Genomic DNA, 26,472 nt, shown 5'->3' with positions numbered 1-26,472 from the left:
ACTGGCCCTGGAGTCAGGAAGGCCTGAGTTCAGATGTGGCCTCAGACACTTAATAATTACCTAGCTGTGTGACCTTGGGCAAGTCACTTAACCCTACTGCCTTGCAAACCCTCCCTCCCCCCAAAAAAACTCAACTTCTCCTGAGAACATTAATGTAAAATCCTAAATTATTAGAGAATAAGGGAAGAACATTTCTAGAAATCCTTACAGGGACCATGTAAAGTACTTGAAGGAGGAACTTTTGTGACTCCCTTTTACTTTTTTACCAGCATGGATCCCTGTGTGGCCTTTATGTACCAGGTGTCCATCCACACAGACTGAATATTTCCTAGAATTCTCTGGGATTGAAGTCACCTGGAGGAGTACCTCCCATTGGGAGCTTGGGCTATGTCAACCATTGACTGTTTCTAAATTAATCTCATTGCTTCAGACTCAGATTCAGGGGCAGTTTTACCTGAAGACTATCTATGGATAATTGTTTGGAAAGTTTAGAGAACTTCTTTATTTGGGCAGAGGTTAGAGGAACCCTGGGCATCTGCTAATGAACTGTAGTATAAGTTCAGTAAGAAGAATCAGACATGCGCCTCTTCCAGCTACCAGAAACATGAATCTTACTCTGAGTGGCAAGATGATCCAGAACTGAACTGGGATTGGAGAAGAGAGTAAAAGTCCACAAGACATGGCAGGAATGCCAGCTACTCCAATGCTGTTCCCTTCAACCAAAATTTGAAGTTTTCTTTGGATGGGGAGATGACCCAGCATCTTCTAGAGAGTAGGGGAAAGTTCATGAGACTAGAGAGAATACCATTAGAAGATTCATGACTGCTCTTCTGGAGGGAATATAGAGGAACTGTGGATTGCTGGTGGCCCAAGCCTTTACAACTACAAACTTGGTAGTTTGGTTCAGGAGTATATTCCTATTTATCAAGAAAGCCTCCAGGAAATCCCTAGGGGAAAAGAATGACCTATCAACTCATGGTTTCAATATCAGCGATCTCTGTATTGATCATATTTATGAGGTCTAAAGCAGTAAATTCAGTTGATCACATTTTTAAAATGTCATTGAGACATTTTTTTATCTGTAAGATGAGACATTTTTTAGTCTGTAAGATGAAGAAAATGATAACACCTACCCCCTAGATTTTGGAGGAGGACCAAATAGGATATTTATAAAAAAAAGTTTTGCAAAACCTAAAGTACTATATATATTATTAGCTATTATCTTTAGGAAAGGGTTGGTTCCTTCTTGTTCTTGTTTCCCCATCAGAGGAACTTGCCAATGTTACCAATTTCTTTGATCAGAGCCATTTGTTACTTGAACTGTTGAATGGCTTGCACCATACTTGCACATAGTAGGTGTTTAAGAGGATTTAATCAGATTGGATTGGAGAAGGCACTACTGTCCAGTTCATGTTCCTCTGCCTCCTCTTTATCTCTTCTCTGTAATCTGGCTTCTGCCCTCATCATTGAAACTACCCTCTCCAAAGTCAGCAATCATCTAATTGTGAAATCTAATGACCTCTTTTCTATCTTTATCATTCTTGACATCTAGGAAGCCTTTGACACTGCCAGCCACTGTCTCTACCTGAATGCCTTCTCCTGAGTGTTTGTGACCCAGCTACTTCCTAGAGATCTTCCTGACTCCTTGGCTTTCTTCTCACTTCCATCCTCTGCTTTCCTTGAATTCCTTCAAGACTTCACAAAACTCCCTCAGTCTGCAGGAGGGTTTTCCTAGTCCCCACTCCCACCCCATTGCCTTGCTTTGAGATGATTTCTTCCCTCTACTCTGTATGAACATACCTTCCACATACACAGTTAACTAGAAGATCAGCTCCCTGAGGGCAGGGGCTGTTTTCACCACGTTGGCATCCTCAACTCTTGGCCCAGGGCCTGGCATATTAGTAAACCCTGGATAAATGCATGTTGACAGACTCAAATTCTTAGGGCCTTGGAGATTTGGACAGATGGACAGATGTTATCTTTCCCTGAATGGAGTAGACAGGCTGTGGCCATCTTCCTTTTGGCCTTTGTGGGGCTGATGCCATGCCAAGTGTCTTAGCTTTGAGAACATTTTGTTGTTAAAGGCCATGGGTTAAGTGGCAATTTTTTTCAGCCTCCCCTTTTTATGAGCACAAAAAAATAAAACACTCAAATTTAGAGGAAAAGCTAAATGGTTACAAAGTGTTTCAGTATATGGATGGGGTGGGAGTGGGAAACATAATGTGTTATATCCCCAGATTGCCCTGGAGGGAGCAGCTGCTGTCACTGCAGGTTAGAGCTACGCTCTGTACTTCAGGATTTCATTTCCTGTGCCAGCCCCATTGGAGGAACAGCTGTGGATTTGGAGCCTGACCCTGCTGTCTGATCAGCGTTAGGACTGCAGCACAATCAGTGACTTTAGAAATCTTGGCTTGCATGAACTACTTCCTGCCAGTGACACGGGAAAAACAGGGGAGAGGAAGGAGAGAGGATTTGTAGTTAGCGTCTCCTCTTCTCTCCAACCACTCCCTCCCTTCTTTTTTCCCCCTCCTTTGGTCCCCTGAGATAATGACAAATATTGTTACTGTGTGCTCAATCCCTATGTTACCAGAACCTTGTGGCCTTGCTGCTCTTCTTGTCCTACCATTGGGACTCAGCAAGTGTTGGTCTCCAGTATTCAATGAAGTTCACTCAGACTGTAGAACTCATATCACTGAGTCACATTGATCCTTTGGATGACAAGTATTTGACCCTTCTAGAGGGAAGACTACAGCTAGTTGGTTTCTCTGCACCATGGTCTTCTCAATCAGTGCCAATTTGTAGTCATGACATTAATTTATCATAACCAGACCCTCCAGAACCTTGTGAAACCCTGTTGTGGCTTTAGTTAGCTGATCACTTGAGGTTCAAAGGGCAAGGTCAGTTTTTGAGGGTCTGCTGAACATCTGTTTACTCCCTTATAATGTTGTTTTGCTGAAAATCCTTCTTTTGCAGAATCAATTAGTGAGGTATTCTTATGTAATGAAACTGCCTTCTTTGCTTAGTTATACTTGTGCTTAGGTTCTCAGAACTGTATAAAGCCCCAGTGGAGTTCAAGATGGATGCTTTGCAATATATGGCAACATACAAGTTCTAAAGAATAATTTGAACTGTGGCTACTCAGTTATCCTTTGAGGAAGAAAACTACCAAGTACAGCATATGGAATTAGTGCAGATGTGACCTACTCTGTAGTAGGTGATATTCCTAAAAATAAATTTCAGAAAGGAAAAAATATATAGTGAAACACAATTACCCAAAACTTTTTAAAAATCCTTGATTTAATTAATCCTATAATGATGCACATTGCATCTTCTCTATGCCTTATTAGATGGTTTTTATTAATTCCTTTGACCACACAATTTCTTCATTTGGTGTCCCATCTTCAGTATTAAGACTCCTTGAATCTCAGTTGAACCTTGATTTGGCAGACAGGAGACCTTCCAGGGTAGCATAATTCCTGTCAGAATGATTACTTTAGGGGTGGCTAGGTGGCGCAATGGATAAAGCACCGGCCTTGGAGTCAGGAGTACCTGGGTTCAAATCTGGTCTCAAGACACTTAGTAATTACCTAGCTGTGTGGCCTTGGGCAAGCCACTTAACCCCATTTGCCTTGCAAAAAAACAAACAAAAAAAGAATGATTGCTTTGCTAGCAGAGCCCTGAAAAATTTAGGATTATTTCTTCTCCACAGAAAGCATCAGCTCCCGTGTAGGGACATAAAATTATGATTTTAAAAACGTTATGGAAAAAATTTTAAATATTTTCTTTTTATATAAATAAAATAACTTTATTTCTTCATTACTATTGTCTTTGTCATGAAGAGAGCATTAATAAAAATGAATGAAATTAAATGCATGGTTTTTAGTTGCACTGACATGAAACCTAGTTTGGGGAGAAGGTACATCTTATGTTGCATCCAAAATTATGATTAAATCCATATCAGTAAGAATTTGATTTTGCTTAGAATTGGGATTTGGGGGGTGGCTAGGTGATGTAGTGGATAAAGCACCGGCCTTGGAGTCAGGAGTACCTGGGTTCAAATCCTGTCTCAGACACTTAATAATTACCTAGCTGTGTGGCCTTGGGTAAGCCACTTAACCCCATTTGCCTTGCAAAAACCTAAAAAAAAAGAATTGGGATTTGGGTGTGAAATTCAGGTGCTATAGTCACTGCTTTCTGCAAGTGCTCCCTTTTTTTCCCCCTTTGTTGTGTGATATATGCTGAGGAGGTCTAAATAGCATTATATTGAACTGGAATAGGGTGGTGGTGGTGGGTATATTAAATTGAGGAAGACTGATCAAGGATCCAGGGGTCAGCTCTAGGACTCATTGGATTATTGCTGGAAATGGAACTTTATTACTCTGAACTCAGACATGTTGATTGAATTTATAGGGGAAGATTTTACCCATGTTCCTTGTGACCCCTACAAATCATCAGTCCTCTCTCTTTCTGTGCTGCAGTTATATTTTGAAAGGAAAGCTTGCAGTGAAGGTTTTATTGCAGAACTCTCTTTCCAGATATCCCTAGGGGGCTCTGAGAACAGGGGAGATGGGAATTACTTGATCTCCAAGTCTAGGCCATATGTCTTCTTTGCCATGTGACTCCAGTTCATAGAACCTCAAGAATGATCAGACTTTTACTGATTATTTGTTTTAAACAGGTCTTTGGTCTGGTGTGATTGGTTCAGCAGTTAAAGAGTGGCATGGAAAAGCTATGGTCTCTGGAGATACCTATATAGTTGACCTCCTACCTTTTCCTCATCTTCAGGCCAGTTGCAAATTATCATCTAGTGACTGGGTGGGATTTTGTTTCTCTGTGCTATTAAAATTCTCTTTTATGATTATATTATGGAGTGGGGATGGCTGAACTTTGGATCTTTTCTCTTGCAATCTTAGCTGAAAGTATGGAGGCTTATTACCAGAAAATTAGCCACCGGGGGATAAACATTTTTAACTCCAGCAACTTCTAAAATCTATCCTTTATGGTATAGAGAGGTTATAATCCAAGTTGGAAATATCCATGCTTAGAATTAACTTAGTCAGTTTCAATAAACACTTGATTAAGTTTCTGCTGTGTCCAAGACTCTGTACTAAGCTTTGGGGACACAAAGAAGAAAATGACAAAGAAAGATAGTCCCTCCCCTCAAATAGCTTACAATCTAATGGGTAAAGACAGGACCCAAGAGGAAGATGGGAAAACTGGGGCAAGGGTGCAGGGGAGGGAAAACCACCAGGGGATACCAGGCAAAGGCCATTGTCTTGTGTGGAATTGAGACCAGATGCAAAGTGGAGTGAGTTGGAAATCCAGGATCTGCCTTCTAGAAAAGGCTTTGGCTAGAATTGCCCTCTAACTTCCAGTCAGGAAGGGACAGGAGATTGAGGGAGGCAGAAAGGTGCTGAATATATGGAAGATTGAGTTAACCCAGCTTGAAGAGATTTCTGATGATCAACTTATTCTGGGAAAGGCATCTTGTTCCATTGAGTTGAGAGCAAGCAGAGCTGCAGATCTTGGGCCACTAAGTGGTAAACTAGGTAGAATATCTACCTGGAGTCTGGAGGACCTGAATTCAAATCTAGCCTCTTTTACTTGACTGTGTGACCCTAGGCAAGTCTCTTAACCCTGTTTGCCTCAGTTTCCTCATCTGTCAAATGAACTAGAGAAGGAAATGACAAACCACTCCAGTATTTCTGCCAAGAATATCCTAAGAACAGATCATGAAGAATCAAACATGACAGAAAATCATTGAACAGAATTGCAGATGCAAAGTAGGTCTTTTGAGTAAGGTTAAAGAAGAGACAATATTAAATATTTATTATTGGATTGATCACAAAGAGACTAGAGGTTTAGTCCTGATTCTACTACTAACTAACCATATGACCTTGAAGTCATCTGATTTGTTGGTTTGGGAACTTGCTTTTTTATCCTGTTAAATAAGAAAACTAGACTAAATGATTACCTTGATTTACCATGATAAACTATTTGTTAAAGGAAAATATCTACTTTGGCTCCTCATACCTCCCATTTCAAAGGCACCTCCAACCCACAGGTCTAACAATACCCTTTCTTATGCATGGTAACTGACAAAAGGCTTCAAAGTACATCAGGGACAGGTGAAACATGGGTAGCAAATCTGGAGTTAAAAGCCATAACTCTTACCCATTTAATTCCCTCTGAGGAAAACCCTTCTTGAGATGCCCATTGCTTAACTCTCTGCCTCTAAGGAGGCATCACATTAGCTGAACACATGCCGCTGCTGAAGTATCTACATGGGAGTAAGATACAGCTTCTTTATGTTTAATTCCTGTCATCAGGGCCACACGAGCATTTGGAAAGCTGCTGTTTATTTAATAAGCTAGATTATTCTTATAAAATCGACTCTGTTTCTTCCTTCAGTAAACCTAAGCTCTTGATGTTTTCCTGTGGATTATTAACTGCTCTATAAAGAATGGTATCCCCAATTGACAAATGGTCAAAAGATATGCAAAGGCAATTTACAGATGAAGAAATTAAAGTGATCCATAGTCATAGGAAAAAAAATGCTATAACTCACTACTTATTAGAGAAATGCAAATTAAAGCATCTCTGAGGTACCACCTCACACCTCTCAGACTGGCCAATATGACCAGAAAGGACAATGATCAATGTTGGAAGTAATGTGGGAAATCTGGGACACTAATGCATTGTTGGTAGAGCTGTAAACTTTCTGGAGAGCAATTTGGAATTACATCAAAAATGTGCATACCCTTTGATCCAGCAATACCACTGGGTCTAAACCCCAATGAGATTGTGAAAAAGGGTAAAAACATCACTTGTATAAAAATATTCATAGCAGCCCTGTTTGTGGTGGCAAAGAATTGGAAATTAAGTGAATGTCCTTCAGTTGGTGAATGGCTTAACAAATTATGGATGTCATGGCATACTTTTGTTTTATTAGAAAACAGAAGGGATGGGAATTCAGGGAAGCATGAACTGATACTGAGCGAGATGAGCAGAACTAGAAAAATATTGTACATTCTAACAGCATCATGGGGGTGATAATCAACTTTGATGGACTTCCATCAGTGCAATAACCAGGGATAATTTTGATCTGTCTGCAATGGAAAATACCATCTGTATCCAGAGAAAGAATTGTGGAGTTTGAGCAAAGACCAAAGATTATTACCTTCAATTTAGGGGAAAAAAAACCCGTTCTCTTATTATGTAATTTTGCTCTCTCTTATACTTTAATTTTCTTCCTTAAGGATATGATCTCTCTCTCATCATATTCAACTTATATTAATGTATAGCATGGAAACAATGTAAAGACTTACAGAATGCCTTCTGTGGGGGGTGGGGGAAGGGAAGCAAGAATAGGGGAAAAATTGTAAAACTCTAAATAAAATCTTCCTTAAAAAAAAAAAGAATGGTAAAACTTTGGGTTTGGAAGGAGTCTCAGAATATAGGATTCCAGGTCTAGAAAATGATTTAGAATATAGATTATCCAAGAGGAACATAATAGACCCTTTTGATTTAGACTGTCACAGAATGTCAAGAGCTGGGAGGGCCCTGAGAACATAGAATGTTAGAGCTGGGAGGGGTCTTGCAGCATAGATTTAACTGAGATATACTGAGGTATATGACCCATGTCCAGGATATGTCTTATTCAATAGGAACAGATAGAAGCAATAATAGCAAACTAGCCATGTGATATATGAAGAGGGCTAATCAGGAGTGACCTAGTTTCAAGTCCTACCTCTTTGAACCTTTGTGAATTTTTACAAATCATTTGACCTCTCTGAGCCATAATTTACGTATCTCTAAAATGGGGATAATGATTCCTGTAGTACCTGTGTCACAACGTGGTTGTTAAGATCAAATGGGATAATGTTATCTTAAGTCATTTTGAAAAGCCTAAAGTCATGTATGTAAATGCCAGCTGTTATTGTATATCAAGAAGATGCTATGAAAAAATCTGTTAGTGGAAGGAAAGAAGCAAGTATGATAGGGAATACTTGAGAGGAGATAATGGAGAGGGATTTGTTTTAGTACCATCTGGCTAGAAGGAGGGATTAGTTGATGACCTCCAGAAGAAGATCATAAAACTGATACAATAAAGATATACAATACAATTCAATAAAGAGATGATATCAGACAGACAGGCATACTCATATATACATTGTTCAAAGTACCCAGTCAGGAATATCAACATTTTAGAATTGGAAATGACTTCAGTGGCCATCAAGGACAACCATTGTCTGAAAATAAATCCCCCCCTCCACCATAACTGACTAATAATTATCTGGCCTCTGTGGGACAAAAAAAAAAGAGCAGGGAGGGAGGGAAGTTGATGGTGGAAATCAGAGGAAGAATGGGATTGCCAGTGGGGGTAGATCAAAGAAAGGGCATCAGTTCAGTCCTAGAAAGAATCTTAGAAATTGCCTAGTCTTGTTCCCTCATTTTATGGATAAGGAACAGAGGTTCAGAGAGATTTAAGTGACTTGTACAATGGGGAACAATTGAAAGATATAACATAGAGAAGACAGATATAGTTGTCTAATTTTGATTCTTCTTCCTCTTCCAAGGAGAAGGAACCACAAGCATTTAGAACAATATTGAGAACTCAAGATAAATGCAGAGATGGTAAGGGAGCAAAATAGCTATCAATCCGAGTCACCAGACTGAGGTGAATTAATCATGTCCCAGGGAGTGACAAGCCTTCCAGAGATGATTGCCAAGCTATAAGAAATGCTGTAGGTCTGGAGATGGACATAAGTCCTTATTTTCAAAAAGATTAAATGTTGAATTCTTCAATATATAGTCCAGTGAACTTGACTTTGCTACCTGGAAAAGTTTTAGAAAATATTAAGTAAGATTAAAATCTGTGAACATTTGCAAGTATGCTACAGCCAAATAGAACAAACATTTCTGTGTCTACCATATATAAAGCACTGAGAATACAAATGTATCAAAAATAAAAGTGTCTGCCTTCAGGGAACTTCCATTCTGTTCTTTTTGTTGTCCCACAGAAGGATAGAACAAATGTAAGGACTAGGCTAACTTTTACAGAGCAGATAGAATTGTAAAGGATGATACAAATTCTGAAGAGAAAACAGGAAAAACTACCTTCCAGGGAAGGGAAATAACTAAAGGCAGAACAATGAAAATCTTCAAAGGTAACCTGATTACTTTTCAGGAGAGAGGAATTCTAGTTTGTGGTTTGTAGTTGACTTCTAAGGTCCTTTTTAATTGAGAAATTCTGAAGTAAAATACTGAATTTAGAGAATAGTTAGTACTAATACTGGAATGTTTAGTGTTTGAATGTGAAATTAGACTGGAAAGGTAGGGTAGAGGTTGATTGGGGAACCTTTTGTTGCCAGACTGAAGAGTTTCTAGTTTACTCGAGTGGCATTAGGTTTTAGAATAAGGGACTGACATGGTCAGTCCTGTGCATTATGAGGATTTTTTTTTTTTTGTGGGGCAGTTGGAAGATGGAATAGAGAAGGGAAAGATTGGAGACTGGGAGACCTATTATAATTATGAGAGAAATCATTAGCATAACAACAATAGTGATGTATGTGTGAGTAGAGTAGAAGGAAGATTCAAGGAATGTTGTGAAGAATCAACAGGATCAGACAGATGGTGGATTTGGGACTACAGAAGAGGAACGGAGCCAATGATGATTTTGAAGTTATAAATTTGATTGACTTATAAGGATTGGTCGTCTTGTTGATGTAACTTTCTTTGGAGCAGGGGAGAATTCAGAGAGGAAGATGAGATGCTAGTGGGCTAGCTAGATGAAATGTATTAAGCATTTGATGCTATGAGACTGAAGTTCAGAGAAGACTAGCTGTGCAAATTTGAGCCATCTAAATAAAGTTTGCTTTTCAGATTTTATATGATAGAAAAAGAGGATAAAGAAATAAATATTTTGAATGAAAGAATTGGGGTACAAAATATCTCAACAGGCTAGAACAATGGAACAAATCTAAAAAAACTTTAAAGCTTTTTTATTTTATACTTAATGAACATCATTAAAACAAACATTTAAAACAGTCAAAATCATTGCCTTTCAAATGAACATAAAACCAATAAACAAAGAAAATGCTTTTATTGTAACTTTCCAGGACTATTTGAAGTTTCTCCTCCTGTGGTCCTGTTTTCCTTCTTTCTTTATATGATGAAATTTAAGAAGGGTAAATGTAAAGTGTGATATTTGGGTTCAAAAAATAAAATGCACAATTATGGGAAGAGGAGAAGAGTATCATTATGAGTCAATTTGACATGGCAGCCTTCTTTAAGAGGCAAAGGTGGGTAGATGGTGATCCCTGGCAAGGAAAGATTATTTCTAATCGATAAGTTCATAAATATTTATGAAGTACCTGCTCTGTTCCAGACACTAGACACAAAATTTGCCCTCAGGGAGCCTACATTTAATGACTTTTTGACTTTCTCTTTCTCTTTCTCTCTCTCTCTCTCTCTCTCTCTCTATATATATATATATATATATGTATATATATATATATAGTTATAGTTATAGTTATAGTTATAGTTATTTGTTTATGAAATACCTAAAAGCATAATGGTTTCCATGAAGAGGAAGACACTAGCAGCTAGAGTGACCAAGAAGGGCCTGTAGAAGGCGGCCCCTGAGCTGGGTCTTGAAGGAAGCCAGGGATTCTAAAAAGCTGAAGTGAGGAGGAACAACACTAGGTGTAGAGCACAGCCAGTGCAAAGCTCAGAGATGGGAGATGAGAATATCATATGTGTGAAGGAAATCAAGAAGTCCAGGGAGCCTGTGCATAGAATGTGGCTAGAAAGGTGAGAAAAGGCCAGGTTATGAAGGGTTTAAATGCTAAACAGAGGAACTGATATTTCATTCTTGATCCAGATAAAAGCCTGGAGTTGAGTCCAAGGGAATGACATAGTCTTTCCCACAGCACTCATATCTAGGGAGAAAATGGAACTGGATGCATTGGGAGGAGTGTGTTTCCTCTCATTGATTATTGGAGAGGACATCCCAACTCAGGAATAGGTTGGATTTGATATCCTCTGAAAGCCCCATCTAAATTTTGAATTTTTCTGAGTATTGGACAAAAAGGATCTTAGTCTATAGAATTAGAGAGGGAAGGTGGAGAAGGGGAAGTGACTGGCTTAGGTCTGAACTAAGGCATGCAGGCATTGGCAAGATAAGAGACTTGACCCTGAGCTCTATTACACTAACTTCCACTGTCTATTGGCCTTCCTTAGAAACGGAGGTTTCCTAATAGAACTTAACCAGCAAGACCTTGGAACTATTCTGTTTACATTTTTCAAATGGCAGAACTTTTGACTATTGACTTGGTCATTTTTAAACTTCTTGTTCTTCCTTAACTGCCAAAAGTCTCATTTTCCTCACCTCTCTCCCAAGTGAGAGGGTGGAACTTTGACATCTTAGGCCCTTTCTAGCTCTCACATTCTATTTTCAGTTGTCTAGTTCTGATTTTTTACATGCTAGGGTCCTTTACTATTCTAAAAGAATGTTTTTATGGTTATGCCCACTCTTGATTAGCAAGAGTAGGTCTAGTCTACCTTGTGCAGCTGCCCAATATGATGTTACCATTTACATGTCTGGAGAATAATGCAAAGAAAAAGAAAACCAATAGGCTTCTTTCAGTGGGTTTGTAATTTTCCTCTGAGGGGAGGGGATGAGTGGGTGGTTTGACTGCTGAGATTTTGTGATTCTGAGGATGCCTTTGTGATCACAGCTGAAGTAGGCAAGATTTGTTTTTCCTTTGAAAGTCTCTTTTGACTGCAAGAGAGAAGATACTGGAGAAGGGCAGCTGTGGGTAGGGTTGCCATAATTCAGAGTGGCTCACATTTGTATAGCACACTATGCTCTTCTATCACTTACTCCCTGTAGGAATGAGTATTCCCATTTTATAGATGAGGAAACTGAAGTTTAGAGACTTGAGAGAAGATGGGATTTTCCAGGTTCTTCCCAAAGGCTTTCTCTCACCCAGCCCTTTCCACTCTGGCACACTGAAGGGTGATAGCATCTTGATTATAACTTGGAACAATCTTTTTTTTTAGGCTTTTGCAAGGCAATGGAGTTAAGTGGTTTGCCCAAGGCCACACAGCTAGGTAACTATTAAGCGTCTGAGGCTGGATTTGAACTCAGGTACTCCTGACTCCAGGGCCAGTGCTCTATCCACTGTGCCACCTAGCTGCCCTATGACTTGGAACATTTTTGATTAGGAGTAATAAGAGTAACTCACAGTTCTCCAGTGCTCACTCAAAGTTTTATAAAGTGCTTTCTTCACAACTATTGTAGGAGAGAGAAAGAGAGAGAGAGAGAGAGAGAGAGAGAGAGAGAGAGAGAGAGAGATTGATTTCCTCCCCATGTTATTGCTAGTGCTAAAGGCGAGTTTCTGGTTCTAATAGTTTTTGAAAGGGAATTGGACTGACTTCTGAACACACTTTGAAAGGAATGGTCATGGTGATGCCATCTCCCATAGAAGATCTTTCCTGAACATGCCCTTATTCCCACATTACCTTGTGTAACACACTTAAATATGTACAGTTTTCCTGTATCTTTGTATTCTCAGGACCCAGCACAATCCTAGCCATATAATGTTTGCTTAATAAAAAACTTGCTGATGTTGGCAATGTTTTTTCATAAGCAGAAAAATCAGGTTGCTTAAAACTTGGGATGGCTTAGTTTGCTTTAGTTTTTTTTTTCCTGGGCCAGAGAAACTTCTGCTCTGATCTAATGGATGATCAAGGGTGGAAGTCTGACTGCAAATGGGTCCTTGGGGTAAGAATGATTATTTGTCCTCTTTCAGACTAAGTTAAGACAGGCCATGGGCTACTATGTACAGCTCAAAACCTTGACTCCAGGTTCAATGTTGTTTAACAGATGTTTGTTTAAGGAAATTTCTAAATGAAAGAAAAGGGATGAAAGAGAAATCAGACTAGGTCTAGGTATACTTTTGAAGTCTCCAGTCTAACGGACAGGACATGTGAACAAATACTCTGTTTCACAACAGAATATAAAGGAATAAAGAGATATCCACAAAGTGCTTTGCAAAATCTAGGAAGGAAAGATTTCTTTTGAAGAAAATGGGTGGGTAAAGGATTTCTGCAAAAACTTCTTACAAGAGGTACCAATGGAATAGAGTCTGGAAAAATAGAGATTAGATAGAGAACAGTATTAACCAAAGGTTCATAGAAGCATATATCTAGGTCTGTGTGTGTATGTATGTATGTTTATATATGTGTATATGTATGTAGGGAGGTACTGGGGTTCAGTAGGCAAGGCTCTAACTCTGAAGTCAGAGTTCGAATTCAAGGCCCTAATGACTCTGAGGCTTCTTCTTTCTGTGTAACTTTGGGAGAATCACTTTGGTTCCCTAGACCTCAGGGCATTGACCTAGATGACCTTTCAAGTACATTTCAGCTCAGGATATATGAATGTTGAATGGTAGAGCTAAAAAAGAACCCTAAAACATTGAATGCTAAGGCTGAAAAAGACCCTCTAGCCTTCCATCTAAATTTCTTTGAGACTGGGATGATCCTTGATCCCTGTTCCTTGTCAAATTGCATTCTGGATTTGCTACATCTCTCTAACCCCCACTGCTAATGGGCCTTTATCTCCCCAAATCTCTTATAACTCTTCCCTTCCAGCTTCCTTTTATGTGCTTTTTTTTTAAATAAAAGACTTTAGTGATTAACTTAGTAGCAGAACTGGAACTATAATGTAAGTAACTTATCCCTAAGAATCTCTCTGGGATGTTATTTATCATATCTTACTTATTCTAAGGCTATTCTAAAGCCTGAAAATCTTAGCATCATATGCATTAAAAAAAATTGGTTATGGAAACTGCAAAGCTAGCAGCTTTTGTGAAAACTGACTTCCTGTGTTCATCAGATTTTCAAGGGTTATATCTCCAAGATCTCCTCAGACATACACTCCACCCTTATCATAGTGAGTGTGTATAAAGTACCATGTTGATAAGAGTGCTTACGGTGGGACTTAAGACCATGGACCACATGTGCTATGGCTATTTCCTCTGAAGGAAGAAGACCTTTATTCTGAGTTTGCATTTGGCAGCAATTAGCTGCTAAGGAGGAGGGAAGCTATAAACTCTCAGTTCCCAGAATCTTATTTTCTGAATAAGGGTTATTAGGGATTCAGTGCCAAGCAGATACTTTTTCTGTAGCTACCTCTGTTTCCAGAACTCCATAGGCAATCTGGAGCTATTGTGTTCAGTTTCCTTTCAGGTTTTCTCTTTTGGATAATCTCATATGAAGGTATATACATTCACACATATGTGAGGAATCTAACTCTCTTCCCTCAACTCTAAATCTGCTGTTACCATTCACGCCCCATTAAAGCACCGAGAAACTTTAGGATATAAGACATTGTATCAGATATAGTCATTTTTTCTTTTAAAGTGAAAAAAAAGAGGGAAAGGGACCTAAGTACATAGAACATTAGAACTGGAAGGATTAGAACATGGTATCAGAGCTAACAAGGATGTAGAAGATAAGATACTTCAGAAAGAGAAGGGAGGTTAGAAATCTAGTCCAACTACATGATTCAACTCTACTTAATTTTAATTTTTTTGAGGCTGTTTCCTTGCTCACATAAATTAAAAACATAGCAGGTATTTCTAGTCCCAATCCTACCCCAGACTGACTTGAGCCCTAACCTGCTCTGTTTGGGAACCAGGACAGTTTTATCCCTCCAGAAGAGTCCTTTACCAGGAACTCATCATTTTGGTCTTGGGATGCCCAGCTGGATTCATCCATTGAATCTCTTTGTGGTAAGGGTGATAGCTATGTGTCATTACTCTTCATTTTAATGCAAGAGGAATAAGAGATGCCAAGAGATTTTTCTTGATTTCCCAAGGTGCTTCAGTGCCATCCTACAGGTGCCAACTTGAATTACTTTGTATTTCCTTTTTCTATATTATGTATATACTCATATTGTTTCCCTTGATAGAATAGAATAGAAACTCCTTGAGGTCAGGAATTGCCATATTTTTCTTTCATATCTTTGACACCTACCACACAGTTCCTTGCACATAGGGATATAATATTCTTTTAATAAATATTTGTTCATTAATTGATGAAGTGACTTACCTAAAGACACATGGAAAGTTATTAATAGCCACCTATTAAAATTTAAGTCTCTTGATTGCAAAGGACATTGCTGTCCTATTTTACAAAGAACAAAAAATCATGTTCTAGGGTATTTCAGCCTTGTGAATCCCATTCTCAGAACCCTCAAAACATTTCCAGTTGTCTCCTGAATCTAGTAGAAACTCATGAGCCTTGTATTTCCTGTCTCCTCTTCCCTTTCCTCCCCCATTCCTTCCTTAACTGTCTTCTTGCCTGCTGTCCTTTGTATTCCACTCTGGAACCTCCATTCTGAGTAGTCAGATTCAGGGCCAGTACTCTATCCCCATTCCCCTGCTTTTCTGCTTCATCCTGCCATTCTCTAGAACTGTGAGATAGGCAAAAACTCCCCAAAGAAATCCAATTTCCCTTGCTGGCTCCAGGACCTCTAGGGATTTGGGGGCAGCAACTTCTTCATTTATTCGTTCAGCGAAACACTTACTGATGGTCTATTATAGATAAGGCTCTGTGCCTTACCCATATAGAGAGATATAGAAGATCTATATAAGAAATTCTAGATTAGCTATATAAAAGGGGATGCTTTATGTAAATAAATATAATAATTCAAATTTGAATTTAAAATGTGCTTAGTCAGTTGAGTGGTAGACGCCAAATCCCTTTGGCTTATAGCACTATGCATTCCAACATTTTAACCTCAGAAGTTAATCATTCTAGTTTTTCTGTGGCAGTACTTTAGAAGGGATGTTGCCAAGTTTGAATGAGCAGAATGATGAAGAGACTTTAAGCTATGCTCAGTGGAGATCACTTGAAGGAATAGAGAAGAATGACTCCTTTTAGTTAGTAAGACACCCAGTGGAGAGGAGAGCATAGGATAATGTACATGTTCACTTTCTTGAAGTATGTGACATTTCATTACAGGAAAGAATAGGTATTGGATTTACTCTGCTTGGTCTCCATGGGAAGAAATAGAATTAATGGGTAGATGTTACAGAGAGGCAAATTGTAGACCACTGAAAGAGAGAATATCCTATCCCACAATAGAATGGGTTCTCTAATGAGTGTCTGTCACCAGAGGTGTTTAGTGTGAGATAGGATGACCTTCTGTCAAGGATGTTGTTGAGGAATTCTCCGCTTCAGACCTAGGGTGGATCTAGAGCCTCAGAGGACCCTTCCAGTGCCAGTGCTGAGAGTCAATCTGCAATTCCCCTGGAGACTAATAAAGAAGACTTCATTGGCAACATCTCTTTGCTGCTTCAGCAAGGAAAGTTCCAAACATTTGTTGGCCAAGTTCAGCAATCAAGAAAACCTGCCATTAATTTACTTTAATCTCATTAGAAGGAAAAGCTCATGTTGCCATGGAAATAGTTAAGAGACTTGACAATAATCATACATAGTATCAAAAACAAGATTCCATCTGCAGAAGGAGGAGGGTTGGCTACTCTTAGAGAATCCAGCTGACTCTTTGGGCTCTTGAGGGTGGTGTACTATCAACTGACCTTTGTCTACTTGGGAAGAGCCCCAAATTAGCTGACCTTTGTGAAAAGTTGCTACCAATGAAGGATGTCACAACTGGAGGACACTTCAAGGTCAGCCAGGTCAAATTCTCTTAATTTTCAGGTGAGGAAACTGAGGTCCAGAGAGGTGAAGTGGCTTGTCCCAATTCATAGAGTGGTACAGTCATAAATGGCAGAGCTGGAATTTACTTACCAGTCCTCTGATTCTAAGCTGCCTTGGTAGGCAGACATCTATGTAAGTATCAGCTCTGATTCCACCACTGACTTGTGTTATGATCCTAGGCAAATCATTTTTTTTCCTTGCTTCTCCTCAGTGTCCTCATCTCAAAAACCAAGAACTTGTGCTAGGTTTTTTCCCCCTAAGTTTCCTTCCAGCTTGAACTTTCTCTGTTCTAGGGTACATTTCCTCTGTTCTGAAGTTCCTCCTTGCTCTGAGGTCCTGTTATTCTTTAAATTAAAATAAGGTTTTTTGAAATGGATGTGTGAATTTAGCCAATCAAGCACCAGTTAAATAATGAACTGGAAGTATTGCATATTTTATTGATATGTTCATTACTTCTGCTTGACTCTTGTAGTGGCATGATATTGATCCTTTAGCCAGTCACCTCACTAGGGAGATGAGGAGTCTCTGATTCTGCTGGTGTTTGAGTATGAACCTATAGTTTTCCTTTTCCTTTTCTTCTCCCTTCTCAATTGGAGATTTCCAAGGATAGCCTGGTCCCCTCCTTTCCTGCCCTCCCTCCCCCCCATCTTTGGTTAGTTTGACACTGGCTCTCTCTCCTTTCTTATAGTCTTTGACCCCAGAATCCAATTGCTATGGAAATGATCATTTTAGAGATTGAAATAGGAAGCAGATTCTATGGCCCTTGACTGAATATCTAATTTTCTGCTAGGTCAGAAGAATATGGCAATCAACATAGAACAAAGTCTTGAACTGTGTTGGCTTCTGACTCTATAAATGCTATCTTCCATACAAAGTCATAACAGAATGGAGTGGAGAGGAACAGACAGATAATGTTGCCAAAGCTATGCTTGATGATTTAGGACCTAAGGGAAGCTGGCCCTGATGTGAACAGAGAAATGTGTTTGGAAAGAAAGGAAGAAGGAAGGAAAGAAGGAAATATTAAATGTTAACTGTGTGCTAAACACTGAGCTAAGAGTTGGTGATGCAAAATCAGACTTAAAAGACAGTTCCTGTCTTCAGGGAGCTCATATTCTGGTGGACTGAAGGTACCACTGAGAAGGGATGATTTTGAAGTCTAGAAAGTCAGGAAAGGGCGCCTGGAGGAAGCTGAAAGTGGCTTGGCCTGGGCCCCTTTTCAGATTGGAGGCTCAAAGAGGAATTCACCAATGGGAGAAAGGGACTAGACCTTATGAAGGGATATTCCATGGCAAGCAGACTGCATGGGCGCTGAGGGAAGTTCCAGGGTGAGACAGCAATAGAGGCATGATTTTGAAGTCTAGAAGGTCAGGAGCAGGACTGGAAGGGGAATGAAGTGACAGAATTGTAATGATCAGGTGGAAATGCTCTTTTAATACCTTCATGCAGAGAAAAAACCCCAGGATAATTCTTGAGTGGAAATGTTAGGAGGAGCTAAGCTATACAGAATGCTTCTGCAAGCCATAATGCCATAGAGTTATTAGACCTGGAAGGAATCTCAACAACAAAACATCCCAGCTGGAAGGGACTTTAACATGTAGGATGTCAGAACTGGAAAGGAACTTTAGAGCATGGAGGGAGTTGGGGGGAGGGAGAAGGAACCATATAAATTATGAATGTGTGTATGAATGAGTGTAGTCTGTACACTACATATACATATACATTCAGTGTTTGGAGAAGAACCATAATGTTACAAACTTTACAGAGCTGGAAAGGGCATTAGAACCCAGAATGTCATTTGAGGGGATTCAGAACAATAGGACACCAGAACTGTAAGGCACCTTTGAATACAAGATACCAGAGCTGGAAAGAATTTTTGAAAAAAGAAGTCAGAGCTAGGAGGGACCTTAAGGCATGGGATGTTAGAGCTAGAAGGGGACTTAGAACATAGAACATCAGAATTGAGAGGGATTTTTAGGATAGAGAATATTAGAAGTTTAAAGGATTGGAAAACAAAGAAGGTTGGAGCTAGAGTGGCTTAGAAGATTAGGACTGTCCCTTTCCTCAGATTTTTAAATTTTTTTTATCTATTTAAGGCAATGGTGTTATTTGACTTGTCCAAGGTCACACAGCTAGGCACAGTGTCTGAGGTCTGATTTGAACTCAGGTCCTCCTGACTTCAGGACCAGTGCTACCTGGCTGCCCCTCCTTAGATTGTTTACATACAAATGTGATTGTCTTCATTTGACTTCATGTCTTTGTGAGGTCTTGAAGGCAAGGATGATTTTTTCATTTTTGTCTTTGTATTTCAAGCACCTAACACAGTGACTTCTTTTTTTAAATTTATTTATTTATTTTGAATTTTACAATTTTTCCCTTAATCTTGCTTCCCCCCCCCCCCAAGAAGAAGGCTGTCTATTAGTCTTTACATTAACATAGTGACTTCTATATAGTAAAGCACATGTGTAGTAAATGTTTGTCAAATTGAATTTATTTGAGCTGGAAATGACTAAAGAACTAGAAAGTTTATGATCCTTATGTCATAGAATATAAAACATTAGAGCTGGAGGAAACTTTGCAACATAGATTGTCAGAGCTGAGAATATAGAATATAAATGTTAGAGCTAGAAGAGTCCTTAAAAAGACTGTCAGACAGACTACACTCATGCATTGTTAAGGAAGTTGTAAATTGGCTTAACCATTCTGGAAAGCAATTTGGAATTTTGCAAAATTACTAAAATTTACAAAATTACAAAAAGTTACTAAAATGTTCATACCTTTTGACCCAAAGATTTCATTGGTAGGCATATGCCCCAAGGAGAGCATTGACAAAAAGAAATATTCCATATACATCAAAATATTTATGATGACACTTTATGAGATAGCAGAGAATTGAAAAAAAGCAAATGACCATTAGTTAGGAAATGGCTAAACAAATTGTGATACGTGATTGTAATGGAATATTATTATGCTTTTAAGTCAAAGGTGTCAAATTCCCCCAGAACTGGATTAAAAGGTAATTGGGAGGGGTGGCTAGGTGTCACAGTGGATAGAGCACTGGCCCTAGAGTCAGGAGTACCTGAGTTCAAATCCAGCCTTGGACACTTAATAATTACCTAGCTGTGTGGCCTTGGGCAAGCCACTTAACCCCATTGCCTTGCAAAAAACTAAAAAAAAAGTAATTGGGAAATATTAATTTAAAGTTTTCTCTGTTAATATGTGGCACGCAGGGATTGGTTTCTATTTGAGTTCAACGTCTTTGCTATAAAAAATGACATTATGACTACAGAGAAACTGGAAAGATTTGCAGAATCTGATGCAGAGTGAAGTAAGCACAACCAAGAAAAATCAGCATGCACAGAGGTTGCAACAATGTAAATGGAAAAACCAACTACAAAACAATCAGAAGTAAATGTTGAAAAATTATAAAGAGCAAGCCTGACCCCAAAGGAGAGATATGAGAAGACACTCTTCTCTTGCAGGACTGAGAAATCCATGGGTGTAGTACACTGAAAATATTTTCAGACCTTTTTCAATGTATTGATTTCTTTTTTTCCTTTTGAAAAATATAATTTATTAAATTTAAGGGTGACTCTTTTGAAGATGGATAATGGGAGAAATTTTGGTGATGTAAAAAAACAAGATGAAAATTTATTTACAAAATAGAATGATCTGGTTGATGGAAGAAACTTAGGTTGTAGAATGGCAAAGTTGAAAAGGAATAGAGAATAAGTTTTAGAACTGGACATGACCCTTAGACATAATCTAACCCCCTTCATTTTATAGGAAAGACATTTTATAACATGTAAGAGTTGAGGCTCAGATTTTCTGATTTCCATTTTAGTGCTTTTATAGTCTACCTTTTTGCCTAACTTGGTAGTAGGAATGGAAAAGTACTGACATAAGTCAAACTCTTCATTACTGAATATTAATGACTCATTTTTTGAACACTGAAGTGTTTTTGAAAGGATATTGTTTCATCCTGAGATTAATATTAAAATTTTTCAAATTTTGTGATTCCTGACTTGTGAATATTTGGTTATGATGATATTCCTGGTTTGGTTTAAAAGTATCTTGTTTTGATCACGAAGGTACATTATTTTAACTTGATATATGGTTTTTGTACATTTGAGATCCTTTAATGTGATTGTCTTCATTTGACCCTCAATGACCCCATCTGGAATATTGTATTCAGTTTTGAATATCAGTTTTTAGAAGAAAAATCAGTAAGCCAAATGACCTAACTATATCATGGGGGGGAGCAGTTGAAAGATCTAGGAATATTTCACCTGGAAGACTTGAGGAAGAATGTACCAGTTGGTTAAAGTTTCTTTGAAGGACTTTGGGAGTTTGCACAAAAGAAACAGACTGGCTGTTAGAAGCAGTAGGCCTTTATTTTGTGCTTTTTAGTTCACACAGGGTCTAACTTGAGACAAGTCACCAAGTATGTGCCAAGTATGTGTTAAACCATGAGATACAAAGAAAGACAAAAGGAGTTCCTGCCCTAAATGAGCTGACAATATAATGAGGGAAGACAACATGCAAACAACTTGAAAATAAGATATCCAGGATAAATTGAAGATAATCAATAGAAGGAAGGTACTAGCCATTCAGGAGGATGGAAAGACTTGTTGCAGAAAGTGGGATTTTAGCTGAGACTTTAAAGGAAACTTGAGAAGCCAGGAAACAGATAGAGACTAGAAGGATTCCAGACCTGGGGACCAGTCAATGAAAATGTATTGAGAGGGGATCTAGAGCACCTTGTTCAAAGAATGTCACTGAATGACAATGTGTGGACAGGAGGAAAGAGGAAGAAATCTGCAAAGGTGGAAGGGAGTCCATGTAAAAATAAGGAGTCCAAGTTTGTTTCTCTTCCTCTATATCTACTGCTCTTGCCAGTCTGGCATTAGACTTTTTCTTCATCTTTTGATGGAATCAGAGATAAGTAGGTCTGCATTTGGTTTCAGACAAGGTATGATAATGAACGAATAGGAAAACTAAATAGCTTTGAAGAGAAAGCAATGGAATCTCTGAAAAGGGATTAGAATCAACCAAGTTAAAATTGACCAAGGCGTCAGTGATTCCATGAAACAGTAAATCATTAAAACAAAGATTTTTGAAAAATAAACAGAAGAAAATATAAGATTCCTAATATCATTTTATCCAGTTCTTTAGTCTGGAACTCTTTAATTTTGTTTTTTCTTTTTTTATTTTTATCTCTTGTTTCATTTCTTTTAGGTATTCATGTAGTCCTTGTAGAAAATTTGTTTTTTTTTTGAATTCTCTGTTTACTATTGTTTTGGAAATATCCTCTTCCTTCTTTGGGGAGTCCTCTAGATCTACAATAATTTTTATACTGGCTTGTCTTTGGCTTACTTGTCTCTTCAGCTTTATTTTTTTAATTGGGACTTTGTGCCAGTGCCAGGTTCTACCTTTTGCTGCATTTTGAGGAGGATGACTACACTCAATTTGTTTTGCTCTGGCTCACCTGGATTTCATTGCTGACCTTCATCTCCCTAGGGTTAGACTTCCATGGAAGTTCAGAGCCTTCTATCTTCAGATTTCTCTCAAGACAGAATGCTATGTACAAAAATATTTATAGTAGCTTTTTATGGTGGTAAAGAATTGGAAACTGAGGGGATGCCCATACTGTTGTGCTTTAAGAAATGATGAGGGGTGGCTAGGTGGTGCAATCAATAGAGCACTGGCCCAGGAGTCAGGAGTACCTGGGTTCAAATCTGGCCTCAGACACTTAATAATTACCTAGCTGTGTGGCCTTGAGGAAGCAACTTAACCCCATTTGCCTTGCAAAAAAAAAAAAAAAGAAAGAAAGAAAAGAAAAAGAAATGATGAGCAGGTGGATTTCAGAAAAACCTGGAAAGCCTTAGATGAATTGATGTTGAGTGAAGTGAGCAGAACCTGGAAAAGGCATTATACACAGTAACAGCAACATTGTGTGATGATCAACTATGATAGACTTAGCTCTTCTCAGCAATACAATAATCCAAGATAATTCGAAAAGACTCATGATGGAAAATGCTGTCTACATCCAAAGAAAGAATTATGGAGTCTGAATGCAGATTGAAGCATGCTGTTTTTACTTTTTTTTTCTTTTTTCTTTTCTTTCTCATGATTTTCCCTTTTTGTTCTGATTCTTTCACTATGTAACTAATGTAGAAATATGTTTAACATAATTGTACATATATAACCTAAATCAGATTGCTTACTGTCTGGGGGAGAGAAGGGAAGGAGGCAGAAACACTTGGAACTCAAAATCTTATAAAAATGAATGTCGAGGGGCAGCTAGATGGCTCAGTGGATGGAACACTGGCCCTGGAGTCAGGATAATCTGAGTTCATATCTGGCCTCAGACACTTAATAATTACCTAGCTGTGTGGCCTTGGACAAGTCACTTAACACTATTGCCTTGCAAAAAAACCCAAAAAACAAATGAATGTCAAAAACTATCTTTAATGTAATTGGGAACAAAATACTATTAAATGGGGGGAAAAAAAGACAGAATGCTAGCTTTTGATCTGATGTGTCCTGGTCTGAGCAATGGGTTATATGCTTCCAAATTCCCTACCCTTGAGCTTTTTGATCTGATTCACCTGGAGCTTTCTCTGGAAGTCCTTCTCCTTGCTATCTCTGAACACAGAGTTCTTGAAAGCTATATATGTTTTTGGTTCATGTGGTCATTCTGAGAGGTCATAGATTTGTGCATTGCTGTCTTTGTTGGTGATCCTATTTCCTATTACCTGTGAACTTTTGTGCAGTTTTGGAGTATAGTTTCTCTTTGGATTTCTTGATCATTTTTTATCCTGCTGCAATATATTAGGTATGTGTCTGTCTCCTGTTTAGGCAGCCATTTTGCCAAGGCCAGCACTGTTTGTTTTCACATGACATTCTCGGTTTTTTTATTTTTCTAATTTGATAATGATTTTGATCTTTTCTTTAACAAATTGATGGTCTGATAATTTCCATACAGCTGATTCAGAGATCACTTTTCATATCAGTAACAAGCCATTTCTTGTCCTTTAAAGACATATTTTGTGATGATATTATTAGCTGTTTGCTATGTCTAATGCCTCCTGATCCTCTTTTTGAAGAAAATATTCTTAATATGTAAGTGTGGGGTTTCTTAAAGGTTAAAGTTCTTGGACTTCTGTTATATTTTCTGACTTTTTTGTTGTCCTTTACATGGCCACCTTTGCATGCAAATCACTAAATATTAAGGCTAAGTTAATACTAAGTTAATACTAAGTATATGTTAATATAATTTGGAAAGTTCTTAGAATTTTTCCTAGAACTTTTTATCTTCTGCAACTATCCTCTTGATACATATATTGTGTGGTAGTAGGAGTGGCCTTTTTCTCATATCCACCATAAGCACTGTAGTGTAAGATGACCAAATAACCAAATAACCTATGTTTCTGGTGGTCTCTGATCACAAGAAGACAAGCTCCACCAATTCCTTTATTTAGTCTTTCCAAGGGGAACCTGTGAACCATCCTTCCATATAGCTTCAACTTCTGGTTTTATTTATAGTGAGAATGTCAATATTGATATGATTGAGTTCCTCCAGTGGTATTTTGACTGCCTCAGACACTTAGTAGCTTTGCGTTTCTGAGCATCCAAACCTCTGTTTCCTCATCTGTAAAATTGGGATAATGATTCTTGTTCTCCCTACCTCACAAGAATAGTTAGCACCTTGCAAACATCCTGATGTAATTTAAACCTCATGTTTACAATTAGCAGCTGAACTTAGAGAAGGTCTTCTTTCTGTCCTTGATTGTTCTCAAGTTCTTAAGGAAGTCAGCAAGAGAGATTTGGTGGAGTTGGATCAATGCAGGCTGCCCATGATTGAGATGCCTTATTTTTAAAGGAGATTGCTTTTGAGCTATGTTTGTGAGCAGCCTGAGGCTGCATGCAGAGTGCACTGGCAGCATCTGTTTGTGAGGGAAATTGAGACAGTTTTGTTGATATACACAGTGTTGTACCTTAGCAACCAAATCTGCACAGTGTCCAAGAATTGAACGTTCTGACTATGAGACTGATCACTACCCATCTCTAAGTGCCCTATTAGATGCTGAGAAAGTGGGGGGGAGACAAGAATTAATCCTTTCCCTTCTGATGAGGAGTCTTTGATCAACTAGGGGTTGAGCACCCACCCATAAGTTACTGAAAACTGAGGATGTTTAATTGGAAAAGAAAACTTGGGGACTAGGTAGGATAAATGTGATCCCTGTCTTCAAATACCTGAAGGTCTGTCCTGTGAAGAAGGATTGGCTTTGAGTTGTGTAACCCGAGACCCCAGAACTAAGTCAATGAAGAGAAGGCACAGAGAGACATATTGGGGTTTACTATTAGGAGGCACTTGTCATACATTCAGTTGCTCTATAGTGAAAGGGGTTGCCTTGATAAGTAGTGGGTGATCTGTCATTAGAAATATGATAGAAGCTTCATGATTGTCATGTATTCTAGAGAGACAATCAGGCTTATAGTGGGGCTTTGACTGAAGTTCCTTCACATTAATGTTTTGTGATTCTAAAGAACTATAACATACAGCCATGTTCCTTGGGTAGAGCAGTGAATAAATGACTTCCAGAAAGAGGATCTCTATGGTGCTCTAAGCCAGCTGGGCTGGGAAGCCATATCTCCTGATTGGCTAAAATGGCCAAACTGGCAATGAGGGTGCTGATGGCTGAAAGTGAGGATCCTGACCTTAAAGGAGGGTGTGCTCCATGCAGGGAGGGAAGGGCATGGTGTTCTCTGGGCTAAAGAAGAGCAAACATACCTCACAACAAGTGAGAGAGGTGGGAAACAAGTGAAAAACCCATTCCTTATTGAGAAGGGCAGTAGGAACACAGATGGGGCAGAGAGATTTCCTTAGAAACAAGTTTTCTGATCTGATTAATGCCATTAATCTGCATGGACACAGGTGTGTGTGTGTGTGTGTGTGTGTGTGTGTGCGCGCATTTTTGTGTTTTTTTTAGATACACAGTGCTTTCAAAGCACAATGTTTCTTCTGCCTCTAGGACTCATGTGTCAGGGAAGCCTAATGCAGTCTGTCATTGAAGAAATTGTTTCTCCTCTATCAAGGGTGTCCAAGTTCAGATTCTGTGTAGTCTTCTACTTGCCCTTGGCAGTGGAAGGAAGTGTCTCCCTGGGAGTGAAGGGCCTTCCGCGTGATATTCCTCTCAGCTCCGCTATCTCTTGCATCCATTCAGAAATGTCCACATGCAAAGGAAGCCGGGCATGTACAAAGAGGTGTATCTATGGGGCGTTTTCTGTCCTGCCTGGGACTAACAGGCACTTCCTCTGTCCTCTCACTTTGCTTCTAATCTTTTCATTAGATTTCTGCAGTGACTAAGTATGGCAACTGTATCTGGGATCAAAATTGAAGTAACATCTTTGGAGGAACTGCAAAGCTAAGATCTATAAGGACCTCAGGAATGAACTCCTTGCCTGAACCCCATCTTTATCATTGTGTAGACTTCTCCAGTCATTGAACCTGCTGATTTTGCCTCATAAAATATAAGAGCCATTAGGGAACTTAGCAGATAGAACTTAAGATGACAACTCTGGAAAGGGCCTTTCATTTTAGGATGGGCCGTAGCGCCTGGCACACACCTGGAAACCTGGTCACGACTTTGGGGATCATCTCCAGTTCCATTTTACAAATGAGAAGGCCCAGAGCACATAGTGTGACTCACAGTGGCAGGGCCAGGATTAGAGTCC

At 38.9% G+C, this 26,472-nt stretch overlaps 1 protein-coding gene across 6 annotated transcripts in view; it reads left to right on the top strand.

Annotated features, from left to right (window-relative positions):
- CRTC1 (CREB regulated transcription coactivator 1) overlaps positions 1 to 26,472 on the top strand; it is a 127,751-nt gene that overhangs the window by 53,794 nt on the left and 47,485 nt on the right. The window lies entirely within an intron of this gene.

Source organism: Macrotis lagotis, chromosome X (assembly GCF_037893015.1).
Source record: "Macrotis lagotis isolate mMagLag1 chromosome X, bilby.v1.9.chrom.fasta, whole genome shotgun sequence".
Classification (NCBI taxonomy): Eukaryota; Metazoa; Chordata; class Mammalia; order Peramelemorphia; family Peramelidae; genus Macrotis; species Macrotis lagotis.
Note: the sequence above shows the minus strand (reverse complement) of the source record. Positions and strands in the feature narration are given on the sequence as shown.